This window comes from Octopus bimaculoides, chromosome 30 (genome assembly GCF_046866305.1).
Source record: "Octopus bimaculoides isolate indiv1 chromosome 30, ASM4686630v1, whole genome shotgun sequence".
NCBI lineage: Eukaryota > Metazoa > Mollusca > Cephalopoda > Octopoda > Octopodidae > Octopus > Octopus bimaculoides.
The window spans coordinates 16,130,579-16,140,578 of record NC_142957.1 but is presented as its reverse complement, the minus strand read 5'-3'; the positions used below and the strand labels follow the sequence as shown (position 1 = coordinate 16,140,578).

The window sequence follows — 10,000 nt, the reverse complement described above, 5'->3', positions numbered from 1 at the left end:
GAATAGCACCCCCCCCCCCCCCCGCTCCTCCCCAAAAGTTTCGGGCCTTGTGCTTAGAGTAGAAAAGAATAGTTTATTGTTATGAAAAGATCATAAATCTTTCATGTTTTGTTATATTTTATTTGGTGTGAAAGCAAAAATCTGTTTACAGCAATGCTTGGAAGGAACGTGTGTAGTGTGTGATCATCATGTCGACCGTGAATCTGCATCGATTTTTGCCAAAAGTTTGGCGACACCTGCTCTGAGGCCTACACAAAGTTGCAAAAAGTGTATGGAGAGGAGTGTATGAGCTGAAAAAAATGTCAATAGTGACAAACGTTCTGGGAGACTTGCGACCCACAGAACTGAGAAAGATATCACAGAGTGGAAATCATTGAATCACTATCCATGAATTATTAAAGATGTGCAGATTAGTTGCAGTTCAGTTCAGTCCATCATCATCACAGAAGATTTGGGTATGAGATGCGTGTCTGCCAAGTTTGTGCCAAAATTGCTTTCAGCTGAAAATGCACCTGCCCATTCAGCGCAGCTTGTGCAGCAGTTTTTTGGCCAGGCACAGCATTCCCCAGGTCTGGCAGCCACCGCATTCCCCAGATCTCATCCCTTGCAGATTTTTACTCTTTCCAAAAATCAAATCCTGTTTAACAATAAGAAGATTTCACGGATGTTGACAAAGGCAGTCACTGATTATCCAAGAAAATGAGTTCCAGGAATGCTTCCAACAATGGAAACAGCACTGGATTAAGTGTGTGGCTTCCAAAGGGGATTACTGTGAAGGAGATTAAATGCCAAATTGGTACGTGCTGCAGTTTTGTTCTTATAGCACCAGTCCAAATACTTATTGATCAGACCTCGTACAGAGTGTATCAAAACTATTTTTACTCCTTAATTTCTTAAATAAATTTATAGCAATTAGAATCGTATTAATTTTTCTCTATATCTGTTAAATAAAATATCGTTATTTACTTTCTCCATTTAAGAGGGATTAATATATATCAACAAACTGCTTTAGATTTGTATTAGTTTGTAATTGAATCTGTTAAATAAAATCATGGTATTTACTTTTTATAATTGAAGTTTCATCTTATAAGCATTATACTGTAGATATGGTACAGAATCATAGCTTTTAAGACTTTAAGGTGGATTATCATCATAATAAACATCAAACAAACTATGTTAAGCAATGACAATGACGATGATGATGATGAAACATATTTACACATACATGCATGTCAGGCTTCTTTTAGTTTCTGTCTTTCTGCCTTGGAAATCGACTCATGAGGCTCTGGTTAGCCCGTGTCCAGATAAGAGAAGACACTTATTGAACGTGCCACACAGTGGAACTGAACCCAGAACTGTGCGGCTCGGAAGCAAACGTTTTACCACACAGCTGTGTCTGTTGCTTAAAGAATGTACTGGGCAAAACCGCTTAAGGAATCGCTTTGTCTTGAAAAGCATTCTCTTTAAATCTGCAACCATGTCATTAATTTGCAGAGACCTCCAAACACTATAAGGCATTTGTCAACTGTAAATACAACACATTAATTAAAAGAGACCATTTTTCTCCAGGGTTTTCTTTGAATAATTTGTGACTGCACTTGGAGACTCATTAGGAGGGTTTCATTAATTCAAACGGTTTTGATTGTAAACCAATATTCTTTCAGTTAAGTGTTGAATGACTGCAGGAAATGGTTTTAGTTGAACAGGAATATTTGCAACTGTAATGATTCCATGGCATGCAATTTCCAGTTTCTTTGTGTGCTTTGAAATTAGTGGAATATTTGATAGTATAGGCACAGGAGTGGCTGTGTGGTAAGTAGCTTGCTTACCAACCACATGGTTCTGGGTTCAGTCCCACTGCGTGGCACCTGGGTAAGTGTCTTCTACTATAGCCCCGGGCCGACCAAAGCCTTGTGAGTGGATTTGGTAGACGGAAACTGAAAGAAGCCCGTCGTATATATATATATATATATATATATATATATATATATATATATATATATATGTATATATATATAATAATTTTCCAGAGGATGTAGCAACCGTTACCAATATAGCAGAAGAACTTACCTTAGGGGATCATTAACTAGATTCCTTAAGGGTCGTTCTCACAGTTTATATTTATATTATAAGGTTTTTAACTTTTAAATTTAAAAGTTAAAAACCTTATAATATATATATATATATATGTATATATGTATGTGTGTTTGTGTGTCTGTGTTTGTGTGCCTGTGTTTGTGTGTCTGTGTTTTCCCCCCCCCACCATCGCTTGACAACTGATGCTGGTGTGTTTACGTCCCCCCTAACTTAGCGGTTCAGCAAAAAGAGACCATTAGAATAAGTACTAGGCTTCTAAAGAATAAGTCCTGGGGTCGATTTGCTCGACTAAAAGGCGGTGCCCCAGCATGGCCGCAGTCAAATGACTGAAACAAGTAAAAGAGTAAAGAGTATATATATATATATATATATATATATATATATATATATATATATATATATATATATTTATATATATATATATATACACAAGGCAGTTTATTTAATCGACCCCGAAAGGATGAAAGGCAAAGTCTACCTTGGAGGAATTTGAACTCAGAACATTACGGCAGACGAAATACCGCTAAACATTTCGTCCGGCGTGCTAACGTTTCTTATTTCTTTATTGCCCACAAGGGGTTAAACATAGAGGAGACAAACAAGGACAGACAAAGGGATTTAGTTGATTACATCAACTCCCCAGTGCATAACTGGTACGTAATTTATCGACCCCGAAAAGATGAAAGGCAAAGTCGACCTCGGCGGAATTTGAACTCAGAATGTAACGGCAAACATATAGACATATGAACATATGCTGTTGTGTGTGTATGTCTAAATTGACGTGCACCAGTCAATGAAAACCGACCCATCATGGCCGTATGAAACCTTCTCTTTCAGCCACATAACACCATCATTTGTATTGCTTCACTTTTCCTCCAGTTTGTCTCTCCATCTTAACTCTTATAAACTCTTTATTATTTGAATAAAAAAACAGAAAAAAGTCCATTCCTCTTTCACAATTTTCTAACATAATGACTCGCATCACCAATATCCTGCATATTTTGCTGATAATTTGTGCAGCTTTTCCATCCAGGAAATGTCTCGTTATGATTTTCTAGAATTGCGTTGCAAAAATCTTTAATTCTTGATGTTAATCCTCTTCTTGCTTCTTTTTTTTTTGTTTTAGGCAGGGTTTTTATTTTATCCCCTCGATCCAATAATGACATCCGTAGCTGTTCATTCAACATTCAACTTGTTATGAAATTATTGTGAGATCTTCTCAATTCAACACCCTTTCGTCTGGTGGTATGGTGAGAAGCCTGCTTCCTAACCACATGGCTTGGGGGGGGGGGGGGGGGGGGTCAGTTCCACTTCGTGGCACCTTGGGTTAAGTGTCTTCTACTTTTCTCAGCCCTAACCTGATAAAAGCCTTGTGAGTGGATTTGGTAGACGGAAACTGAAAGAAGCCCGTCGTATATATGTATATATATATATATATATATATATATGTGTGTGTATATGTTTGTGTGTCTGTGTTTGTCCCCCCCCCCCCCCAACATCGCTTGACAACCGATGGTGGTGTGTTTACGTCCCTGTAACCTAGCGGTTTGGCAAAAGAGACTGATAAAATAAGTACTAGGCTTCCAAAGAATAAGTCCTGGGGTCGATTTGCTCGACTAAAGGTGGTGCTCCAGCATGGCCGCAGTCAAATGACTGAAACAAGTAAAAGAGACTAAAAGATATATATATATGTGTGTGTGTGTGTGTGTATACATATATATGTATGCATGTATGTATATATATGTATGTATATATATATATATATATATATATATAATCATAAATATATAGGGATTGACAGTAACCTGCTTCTCCAACATACTGAGAATTCAGAAATAGTAGTCAAAGAACTACTGATTTCAAAACTACAAATTATTACTCCAGATTGATAGCGATATTTTTGATACACACATATCGCTATCAATCTGGAGTAATAATTTGTAGTTTTGAAATCAGTAGTTCTTTGACTGCTATTTCTGAATTCTCAGTATGTTGGAGAAGCAGGTTACTGTCAATCCCTATATATTTATGATTATAAATTTTACCGAAGAAGGTTTTTTTCATACTGAGCTACCCGGCAGAATTGTTAATTATTAATTTTATTACTAATTGATGATTCCCTGCCCTGCATATCTATATATATATATATATATATATATATAGACACACATACACACACATATATGCATATTTATGTATATATATATATATATATATATATATATATATGTATCTGTACAAAAATGTATATAAATATACACGCACACACAGACACACACACACACAAACAGCTCTATGTTTATATAAACTTTATCTGCATATTTTGAAGTAGGTCCACAAAATTCTTTTAAAGAGGAACGGTTCTGAAATGATTTCTAAATTGCTATCGCATTTTATGATCCGAGAAAGAAGTGGTGGGGGGAAGGGAAGAAGAAAAGGAAAGAACATGACAAATATGAGAAGCACAGTAGGATTCGAAACAATGGCAGCTGGAAGAGACTTGTGTCAAAGTTCATCAGAACCAGATGTAACTGGAGGCTAAACAATTGTAACACCAACTCCCAAAATACTCTGACCTTTTGACACTGCGCATCATAATGTGATGGAAGCAGGCACGTCTTAACGACCTTCTTTAATTCCTTTGAAACACATTCCGGTGTCTTCCTTAAGGAGATTGGTTATCTTGCAATGATGGCTTTTTTTTCTTTTTTGTCTTGCCTTTGGCAGTGAAAGGACACTCGGTCTTCTGTTTGTTGCTCTTTCGAAAAGGGAAACGGTTTCTGTGGAAATCGATTTTGAAAGGCGTTGAATCACCGATACGTGGGTGGGTAGGTATGTGCAGGTGTATGTGTATATGCGCATGTATGTGGGTCACACGTGTGTCTGTGTGTGTGAATATACAGAGTGTCCATAAAGTCCTTTTACAATATAAGTTTTAAAAGTATGGAAGTTGCAAAGATAATTTATGGACACGCTGTGTATATATATATACCCTATCATGGCTACTGAATAAGTGTCACATACCTTTACAGATATATATATATATATATATATATAAACAAGCTTTTGATGGTTTTATACATATTTCAAAATTATGATGCTCCATTATTTTATCCCACCCCTATATATATATTTTGTATTTGAAAAATTTGTCTCTCTCTCACCTTCTCTCTCTCTCTCTCACCTTCTCTCTCTCTCTCTCACCTTCTCTCTCTCTCTCTCACCTTCTCTCTCTCTCTCTCACCTTCTCTCTCTCTCTCACCTTCTCTCTCTCTCTCTCACCTTCTCTCTCTCTCTCTATGTATATACACATACATATATGCAAATATAAATGTGTGTGTGTTAGTGTATTTTCATTTGATGACTCCTTTGTATCTTGTAATTAACACACTGTTATGTTACTCTGTGTGTGTGTGTGTGTGTGTGTGTGTAATTGTTGTGAGAAAGAATGTTGATTAGAAATTCTCTCATAATGTAGAAGTTTGAACTCAGAAGTGGTCGAGTGTAACTTGAGACGAACAATATAAATATGTAATGTGAAGAAACAAAAGGCCTCGCAGTTCAATCCGCAGACATGACTTCAATTAGAGATGGATTTAAAGGACAAATGTTTAGGATAGAATAAAAAAAGACATTTAACATTTAAATCCATCTCTTATCAGAGTCATGTTTGCGGATTGAATTACCAGGTCTTCTGTTTCTTCACATTACATATATATACATATATATATATATATATACATATATATACATATATATACATATATACATATACATATATACGACGGGCTTCTTTCAGTTTCCGTCTACCAAATCCACTCACAAGGCTTTGGTCGGCCAGAGGCTATAGTAGAAGATACTTGCACAAGGTGCCACGCTGTGGGACTGATCTCAGAACCATGTGATTGGGAAGCAAGCTACTTACCACACAGCCACTCCTGCGCCTATATATATTTGTATATATAACATGTATATATAATAAAATATATCTATATGATAACACATATGTAAATATATATTTATGTGGAGGGAGGGAGTCGATTTGTTCAACTAAATATATATATATATATATATATATATATATATATATACATTTACTTGGAGAAAATAAATACATATAATAATATATATATATATATATATATATATATATTTTATTTGTTTCAGTCATTTGACTGTGGCCATGCTGGAGCACCGCCTTTAGTCGAACAAATTGCCCCCCACCACCACCACCACAGGACTTATTCTTTGTAAATCATACATACATATATATGTATGTATGTATGTATGTATGTATGTATAGTAAATCATTTATACATACAGAAAGACATATATATATATATATATAGGCAATTTTTAAACTGCATGTACATGCATGTGCACAAATCTATATCTATACATGTGTGTGTGTATAACTATGTAACTATTCACATGTACTTATGCTTACATCATATATTTATACACACACACACAGACACACAGACACAGATACACAAACACACACAATTAATGGTTTAAACAAAACAGAATACGCAAAGACGTTCACTTTTTAATCATTTTTGTAGTCACATTGAGGTCTTCTTTCTTGTCTACATGACCTTTCAGTCACTCGTTTAAAAGTGCATTATGATGTGATAAATAAACTATGGTCATATTTTTAACTGCTATTTTTCACTTCTGTCAAATGGTGAGTTATTGCAACTGAATAATGGACAATAATGAATGGCTGAAATCTTATGTGGGCAAGACAGAAGTCAACATCATCAGATAATGATTACAAATTGAATATCTATGTGTATTCACTGCTTTCTTTGAACTATTGATTATTTCTCCAATAACGGAAAGAATGAAATTTGTATGGTCTCGACTGGGTTTTCAGAAGTGAAAAGTAGTAATAGTAAGAATTGTCAGACTAACCAACCGCAAACATTATTAGTATATAAGCACATGAATGATTAACAGAATCATCAATCATTAATAGTGCAAAACTGGTGCCTGCTCGGATAACATAACCCCACTCCAAAAAAATTTAGTGGGGAAGAAATGTTTTGAAAACAAGCACGTGTATATGTATATATATATATATATATATATATATATATATATATATACATATACACACACACATATATATATGTATATATATACACACACATATATGTATACATATATATACAAATAGATATATATGTATCGTTCAAATTTATAGAAAAACAAAGACTAAGACAGGTGTTGGAACAACAAATAAGTGTTTAGTTTAATGCTTGGGAAAAATGGAAAAGTCTTTAATGTTTCGATATGTATATATATAGAATTTTGTTTACAATTCTAAACAAAATTGTCCAACGAATGGAAACGTGAAACTCTGAGTTACAGTTTTTGTGATATTATTGCTGCTTTTTGATAAATTATAAATATATATATATATATATATATATATATATATATATATATATATATATATAATTATATATAGAATTTTGTTTACAATTCTAAACAAAATTGTCCAACGAATGGAAACGTGAAACTCTGAGTTACAGTTTTTGTGATATTATTGGTGCTTTTTGATAAATTATATATATATATATATATATATATATATCCAAATTATACATACACACACAAACTTGCAAATGCACACACAGGCATAGATACACATACACACATGCTCATGTACATGTACATGATATACATACATCATGCACATGCTCATTCATACGTAACTCCACTACCCACATGCATATATAGATACAATACCAATATATTCATGAACATATACTTATATGCTGCCCCTTCCTGCACACATACCCATACACACCACCCCCACACTCGTAAGCCCCTATATCATAATTTGGTGTAAGGTGATGCGTGCTTGGACTAGGGCAATTTATTGTATTTAAAATGTCTACTGCCATCAATATTAATACCAAAAGTATGATACATCCATGCAACAGAACCCCCCCCCCCCAGCACTCTTATGTACATGTACGTGAAACCATGCATGCATAATTTGGCATAAAACCCATTCATTTAAAATGAATGCTGTAATTGAGTATTCACTTATTCTTCTGCCTACAGTTGTTGAGAAACTCAGCTTTTTTTTTTTTTTGAAGGTATTGATATTTGTCTTGCATTGTAATGTGGTTTGCTATGAACTGCTATGGCACACAGCTTCATATGACAGCAATAACATTGGCATTGAGGTCAATAACATCAGAGAAAAACCAAGGAAAGATAATTAAGGAAGAATAATGATAATAATAATAATATTAATAGAGACAATAATTATGATGGCAAGAAAGTTCGCTGGTGGTGGACATCTTGCACTTTGTTCCATCGCCCCTCCCCCCGCCCCCACCAAATGTACTGTGTTAAACAAGAGTAATAATAATAATAATTGTGATCAGAACATCTCTGCAAAAGAATTTGACAAAGGAGCAGCTGTGTGGTAAGTAGCTTGCTTACCAACCACATGATTCCTGGTTCAGTCCCACTGCGTGGCACCTTGGGCAAGTGTCTTCTACTACAGCCTCGGGCTGACCAAAGCCTTGTGAGTGGATTTGGTAGACAGAAACTGAAAGAAGCCTGTCGTATATATGTATATATATATATATATATATATATATATATACACACACACATATATATATATATGCATGTATGTGTTTGTGTGTCTGTGTTTGTCCCCCCAACATCACTTGACAACCGATGCTGGTGTGTTTATGTCCCCATCACTTAGCGGTTCGGTAAAAAGAGACCAATAGAATAAGTACTAGGCTTCTAAAGAATAAGTCCTAGGGTCGATTTGCTCGACTAAAGGTGGTGCTCCAGCATGGCCACAGTCAAAATGACTGAAACAAGAATCAGAGTAAAAGAGTCAAGAGAGCTCAGAAAATATAAAAATTTCCCTAATGAAATTTATGGGGACATGGTGAACTGGAAAGAAAGGGGCAGTGACATCAAGAACTGTTGGAGGGGCCCCGCCAGAAAATGAAGAGGGAGCGATGATGTGAGGGAAGCACGACCAACCCAAATGTTCTACCTATTTTATATTCAAACTGGCCAGATCTATCCTTTCACACCTACCCTACAATGTCATTTTTAAAGTAAGCAGCCTCATCATCAAAATCGTCTTGAAGCTACAATATAAAGCATCATTAATTCAAAGCAATGTGAACAAATCGTACTTAAAGGTTTAATTAGTTCTGTATTTAATTAGATCATTATAATGTTTCTATTCTGTCATGGAAAGTCTTAGATTGGAAACTAAGGACTGGAGTTCTTATGAATGGTTGAGTTTCAAGTAGTGCTGCTGTGTAGCTAAAGTCCAATGCGGGAATCAAAACAATGAAAGAACACGATACTGAAATGATAATTAAGTCCCATTACATCAATGAATAAACAATGATATTAAAGAAAATTTATACTGCTTGAGATAATGACTGCCTAGTAATAAATTAATACACAAAAAAGCAAGAGACATAAATTGCTGATTACTGAAAGAAAGCTGATATGAGAATGTCCCCCCAAAAATAAAATATATAAATGAATGAAATACATTTCATGCTTCTTGATATAAAATAGCAAATAATTCTAGCTTTGTTGGAAATTTTAAGAAATTGATATGTCGCATAGATTTGAGAATGTGGTTGTTTTGATTGAAGGCTTGTCAGAGGAAATGGAGGGAGAATTTTGCAATATTGTGTTGAGGGATCAGACATGGGAATATTCTATGGTGCTGGATTTAAGATTGGTGGAATTGTAAACTATATACAAAATGTTTGGGGTTGAATTTAATGATTTTTTTTTTTTATGTTTCGTTTTTTTTTTTTTTTCAGGAACAGCTTGATGCATTGGTCAACAGTCAATGGCATTGGGGAAGATTAAAGATTAAAGTTACAGG

At 34.8% G+C, this 10,000-nt stretch overlaps 1 long non-coding RNA gene across 3 annotated transcripts in view; it reads left to right on the top strand.

The window, feature by feature from the left end:
- Nucleotides 1–10,000, top strand: part of LOC149130235 (uncharacterized) — a 140,810-nt gene that overhangs the window by 47,725 nt on the left and 83,085 nt on the right. For all 3 annotated transcript variants that reach the window (XR_016239139.1, XR_016239138.1, XR_016239137.1), the window contains exon 4: nucleotides 9,936–9,999. This is a non-coding gene — a long non-coding RNA (uncharacterized LOC149130235). The remainder of the gene's footprint in view (nucleotides 1–9,935; nucleotide 10,000) is intronic.